General features: G+C 46.9%; 4 non-coding genes across 4 annotated transcripts; 1 reads left to right on the plus strand and 3 right to left on the minus strand.

Moving 5' to 3' along the window:
- Positions 1-3,232: 3,232 nt before the first annotated feature.
- Positions 3,233-3,306, minus strand: trnai-gau (transfer RNA isoleucine (anticodon GAU)). The gene has a single exon. It is a non-coding gene; the product is annotated as a tRNA-Ile (tRNA).
- Positions 3,307-3,814: 508 nt separating this feature from the next.
- On the plus strand, positions 3,815-3,887 carry trnaf-gaa (transfer RNA phenylalanine (anticodon GAA)). The gene has a single exon. It is a non-coding gene; the product is annotated as a tRNA-Phe (tRNA).
- A 351-nt stretch (positions 3,888-4,238) lies between these two features.
- trnaf-gaa (transfer RNA phenylalanine (anticodon GAA)) lies at positions 4,239-4,311 on the minus strand. The gene has a single exon. It is a non-coding gene; the product is annotated as a tRNA-Phe (tRNA).
- Positions 4,312-5,118: 807 nt separating this feature from the next.
- trnan-guu (transfer RNA asparagine (anticodon GUU)) lies at positions 5,119-5,192 on the minus strand. The gene has a single exon. It is a non-coding gene; the product is annotated as a tRNA-Asn (tRNA).
- Positions 5,193-5,779: the final 587 nt, after the last annotated feature.

Here is a 5,779-nt window from a genome sequence, read left to right on the forward strand (position 1 = left end):
CCGACAGTGCGGCGCTCCCTCAGTACTGCCCCTCCGACAGTGTGGCGCTCCCTCAGTACTGCCCCTCTGATAGTGCGGTGCTCCCTCAGTACCGCCCCTCCGACAGTGAGGCGCTCCCTCAGTACTGCCCCTCCGACAGTGAGGCGCTCCCTCAGTACTGCTCCTCCGACAGTGTGGCGCTCCCTCAGTACTGCCCCTCCGACAGTGCGACGCTCCCTCAGTACTGCCCCTCCGACAGTGAGGTGCTCCCTCAGTACCGCCCCTCTGACAGTGCGGCGCTCCCTCAGTACTGCCCCTCCGACTGTGCAGCGCTCCCTCAGTACTGACCCTCTGACTGTGCAGCACTCCCTCAGCACTGCAATCTAGGCTGATTAAAGGTCCGTTAACCCAAAGCGCTAACCCAGTTTTCTAGTTGCACATAACTGACACCCTGGGGGGGGGGGCGACTTTAACCTAGGCCGCCGGTCGGGACACTGAGGGGATCGGGTGTGAGACAAGTTTTACACCGCTGCTCGATTTTACTCTGATTGAAGCCATTGGGTGAGGTGTAAAACTGACCTTCCACCCGTGGGTTTCCCGCCCGGTGGGTTAGATTAAAATAATCCCCACCCCATCAATGTTCCCTTTAATTTTGTTTGGGGTGCGCGGCCCCTTTAACGGGAGTCGTGACCCATTCAAACCTCTGGGCATGCACCGTTTTTTTTGCATTGGGAAGCCGGCAAGCGGCCTGCGCGGGACCTCGAGACACCTGCGCGGCCACATGGCTCAACGGGAACGTTGTCCCCCACCCCCACCCGCCGCATCCATTTCCACCATTTTCTGTTTCAAATCTGCAGAGATTGCAGAGTTTATTACTTCTGATGTTGTTGGACGGTTCATTTTCGAAACCAACCCTGTAAAATAAGCCTTGAAGTTTTCCTGATGTTAGGAGTGAGCACACAACCCAGGGGGCCAGGATTGTGGTGCAGGGATCCTTGCTTTAAGAAACATTGCGGCCTGGTGATGGAGTCAAGACCATGTGCAGAAGCCTGAGTGTGGTGTAGACAGACTCTGCGGGCAGTGCAACACAGCTCTGCGGATTAAAAAATCGGCAGGTCTCTGTGGCGCAATCGGTTAGCGCGTTCGGTTGTTCGAGCCCACCCAGAGACGCACATTTTATGAAATGTATCAACAGTATCCGCTGAAATAGCTCAGTTGGGAGAGCGTTAGCGGCACGGCAAGAGAGCCCCAGGTGGGCTGAGGAAATGCTTCAAGGACACCCTCAAAGCCTCCTTGAAAAAGCGTAACATCCCCACCGACACCTGGGAATCCCTGGCCCAAGACCGCACAAAGTGGAGGAGAAGCATCCGGGAAGGGGCCGAAAACCTCGAGTCTCTTCGCCCGGAGCAAGCGCAGGCAGCGCAAGGAGCCCCACCTGTGACAGAGACTGTAGGTCCTGCATCGGACTCATCAGTCACCTGAGAACTCATTTTTAATGTGGAAGCAAGTCATCCTCGGTTCCAAGTGTTTCAAGAGACTGGTCCTGGCTCACATCAAAGCCAGTGTTCCCGCCTCTCTTGACCAACACCAGTTTGCCTATCGTGCAAACAGATCAACGGAGGATGCAATCACAACTGCTCTACACTCGGCACTGAATCACCTAGATGGTAAAGAGACCTACATCAGAATGCTGTTCATAGACTACAGCTCAGCATTCAACACTATCGTCCCCAACAAGCTGGCCACCAAACTCTTGGCCTGAACACTTCCCTCTGCAACTGGACCCTGGACTTCCTAACAAACAGACCCCAGTCTGTCAAATTAGGTAACCACACCTCCCCCCCCCCGACCCTGAACACGGGGGCCCCACAAGGATGTGTGCTGAGCCCCCTCCTCTACTCCCTCTTCACCCACGACTGTGTGGCTGTTCATGGTTCCAACACCATCATCAAGTTTGCGGATGATACCACGGTAGTAGGCCAGATCACCAACAACGATGAGTCAGCCTACAGGGAGGAGGTCCAGCATCTCGTGAAGTGGTGCGCCGATAACAACCTGGCCTTTAACATCAAGAAAACCAAAGAAATCATTGTGGACTTCAGGAAGTCTAAAGGCGGAAGTCACACCCCCATCCACATCAATGGGGCTGTGGTGGAAAGGGTGGACAGCTTTAAGTTCCTCGGAGTCCACATCACGGAAGATCTCTCCTGGTCCCTCAATACCTCCTCTCTGGTGAAGAAGGCCCAGCAGTGCCTATATTTCCTAAGGAGGCTGAAGGGATGTAACCTGTCACCCCTGATCTTCTCTAACTTTTACCGCTGCACAATAGAGAGCATCCTGACGAACTGTATCACAGTATGGTATGGCAGCTGTAGCTACTATGACCGGAAAGCCCTGCAGCGGGTAGTCAAAACTGCCCAACGCATTACTGGCACCCGGCTACCGACCATAGAGCACATATACCAGAAACGCTGTTTACAGAGGTCAAGGTCCATCATCAAAGACCCTACCCACCGCAGCCACAGTCTGTTCGCCCTCCTGCCATCTGAGAGACGCTACAGATGCATTCGCACCCGTACGACCAGATTTAGGAACAGCTTCTTTCCCAGGGCTGTCATCCTACTGAACTCCACAAATAAACTCTAAAGCCTGCACATCTGCCAATGCACTTTATCATGGTTATGTTTATGTTAATGTATTACAAGCCAAATGTATGTTGAATGTTTAAATGTCTTAATCTAAATGTACACTCTCGGGAGCCGCAAGCCTACATTTCGTTGTACTGCACTTGTGCACTAACAATGACAATAAAAGTTGATTTGATTTGATCCTCGGTTCCAAGGGACTGCCTAAGAAGAAGGAGACTGAAGATCTACCTGGTTCAATCTTGGGTTTTGGCAGATGGTTTTTTTCTTCTCTTGCAGTATTTTACATAATTTTACAAGTCTAAGATTAAAGAGAAACAGGCAAGGGAAAGTTTGTTAAAAACAAAGTCACAACTTTGCAAATTTATTAAGGAAGTCATGCACTGAAGAAGATGCAAGAGGAAGTTTGTAAGAGCCAAGTCACAAGTTTTCTCTTTCTTGCAGCTTTTCTTAACTTTGCCTCTTAATGTTTGTTTATTATCTAAAGAATGAAGAACGGATGGTGACAGTCAGGAAGTCCAAGTGGAGTACAGGAGTGATTAAACCAGAAAAGGGATAATGCTGCAAAGCAAAGTGAAAATGGGACACATAAAAAGGGCCACCTCCATTGCCGAAACCCGGGATTGAACCAGGGACCTTTAGATCTATCAGTCTAACGCTCTCCCAACTGAGCTATTTCGGCTGGTACATGCAACAGACAAAGTAACGTATGTCATAGGCTGTTTCTCTCTCCACCGATGTTGCCTCGCTTGTTGCTTGTTTGCAGCATTCTCTCAGAATCTTACAGCACACAAGGAGGCCATTCGGCCCATCGTGCCTGTGCCGGCTCTTTGAAAGAGCTCTCCAATTAGTCCCAATTCCCCCCTGCTCTTTTCCCCATAGCATTAGGCTGACGATCTATGGGTCACTGTTTCGACTCCTCGTGTCCTCGTCAACTAGCATCTCTCACTCTGTAACTCTTGTGTGAAAAGGTAATAAATTGTTCCCAAGAGATCTGAGCACAAAAATGGAGCTCTGAGCACATCTTGGAGCGTCAGCCTATGACGCTCCAAGATGGGTCGAATGGCCTCCTTAAATTTCTATGATTCTATGAAACAGATGAAAGCAAACAAAGCCAAGTATAAGAGGCAAAAATATAACAAGAAAACTTCACCCTATGACATAAATTATTTTGTCTCATACACATAGCAGCCGAAATAGCTCAGTTGGGAGAGCGTTAGACTGAAGATCTAAAGGTCCCTGGTTCGATCCCGGGTTTCGGCAATGGAGGTGGTCCTTCTTATGTGTCTCATTTTCACCTCCCTTTGCCTTGCAGTATTATCCCTTTTCTGGTTTAATCACTCCTGTACTCCACTTTGACTTCCTGACTGTCACCATCTGTTTTTCATTCCTTTTAGATAATATAAACACCAATTGTTAAAAAAAACATTCAGAGGCAAAGTTAAGGAAAGGTGAAAACTTGTGACTTTGCTGTTACAAACTTTCTCTTGCATCTTTTTTCAGTGCATGACTTCCGTGATAAATTTGAAACAAAGTCTCTCTTGTCTGTTTCTGCTTTAATCTTCGACTGGTAAAATTTGAGTTAAAAAAAAAAATACTGCAAAAAAAACCATCTGCCGAAACCCGGGATCGAACCAGGGACCTTTAGATCTTCAGTCTAACGCTCTCCCAACTGAGCTATTTCGGCAGCTACCCCTGACATATTTCAGTCTCCGGCACCAAGCTACGGGAACGTGTTTATTTCCTCTTTTAATCTTTGTATTGTTTGGTATTTCTGCCCATGTTCTGACCTGCTGGTGTCTTCAATGGGTGAGAGACTCCCTGCTAAGAGCACAACACTTCCAGCAATAAAGAGATTCAATAAAAAGGCACCAAACTCCTGAACTGTAGGAAATCCTCTGAATGAAAAAAGATACATTGATCTTTCCCACGCTTCAATCCACGTGTCTTTTACACTCCAGATATTTCAGTATTTTTACCTATCAAGAATAAGCATTGTGGTTTTTTTTTAAATGACTACAGGACAAAAGTACAAAAGCCTTTTAATTTAAAAACTCACTTTCTGTCCAAATACTTTAATCCCTTAATCTTTGCACCGGGTTTAAACCAAAAGGTTGTATTAAAAAATGTGCTTCAGGCAGTTATTATAAATGAACTATTGGAATATATTAAATTGCAAAAGTATATTTGTCTTAAAACGTTTTTATTAAGTGTACAGACCAGATAGAACGTAATTATATTTAAAGAGAAACGATACGTATAATAATTCTTGGTTTTGAGGTGGTCGAGAGGATATTTTTCTTTTTCTTCCTATTTTGAAAAGTAGCAAATAATATTTTGTTAAAAAAACATGCAAAGAACGGAGGGGAAGCGAGGTAACAGCTGGCGAGAGCAATGTGTTGAGAAATGGGTTAGATTGAATTTGGGGCAAAACAAAATGCGATACACTGAACTGTTGTTCATTTATTTTAATCGTGTTCAAAGATAAAATGTGCGTCCCTGGGTGGGCTCGAACCACCAACCTTTCGGTTAACAGCCGAACGCGCTAACCGATTGCGCCACAGAGACTCTGCAGCCGGCACGTTCCGCAGACGCATTGTTGCACTGCCTGCAGAACCTTGACTCTATCACCAGGCAGCAACGCTCCTTAAAGCAAGGATCCCTGCACCACACAATCCTGGACTCACGCCCCCTGGGTTGTGTGCTCACTCCTAACATCAGGAAAACCTCAATGCTTATTTTACAGGGTCGGTTTTTAAAACGCACCGCCCAACATCAGAAGTAATAAATCCCACAAACTCTGCAAATTTTAAACAGAAATTGATGGAAATGCATGCGGGGGGCGTGGTGCAATGTTGTTTAAAAAGGGAGAAAGCGATAGACCGAGTAATTACAGGCCAGTCAGCCTAACCCCGGTGGTGGGAAAATTATTGGAAAAAATTCTGAGGGACAGGGTAAATCTTCATTTAGAAAGACACGGATTAATCAGGGACAGTCAGCATGGATTTGTCAAGGGAAAGTCGTGTCTGGCTAACTTGATTGAATTTTGTGATGAGGTAACGAGGGTCGATGAGGGTAGTGCATTTGATGTAGTCTATATGGATTTTAGCAAGGCTTTTGATAAGGTCCCACATGGCAGACTGGTCATGAAAGTA

This window comes from Somniosus microcephalus, chromosome 11 (genome assembly GCF_052327205.1).
Source record: "Somniosus microcephalus isolate GS21.2 chromosome 11, FLI_Smic_1.0, whole genome shotgun sequence".
In the NCBI taxonomy this organism is placed as follows: domain Eukaryota; kingdom Metazoa; phylum Chordata; class Chondrichthyes; order Squaliformes; family Somniosidae; genus Somniosus; species Somniosus microcephalus.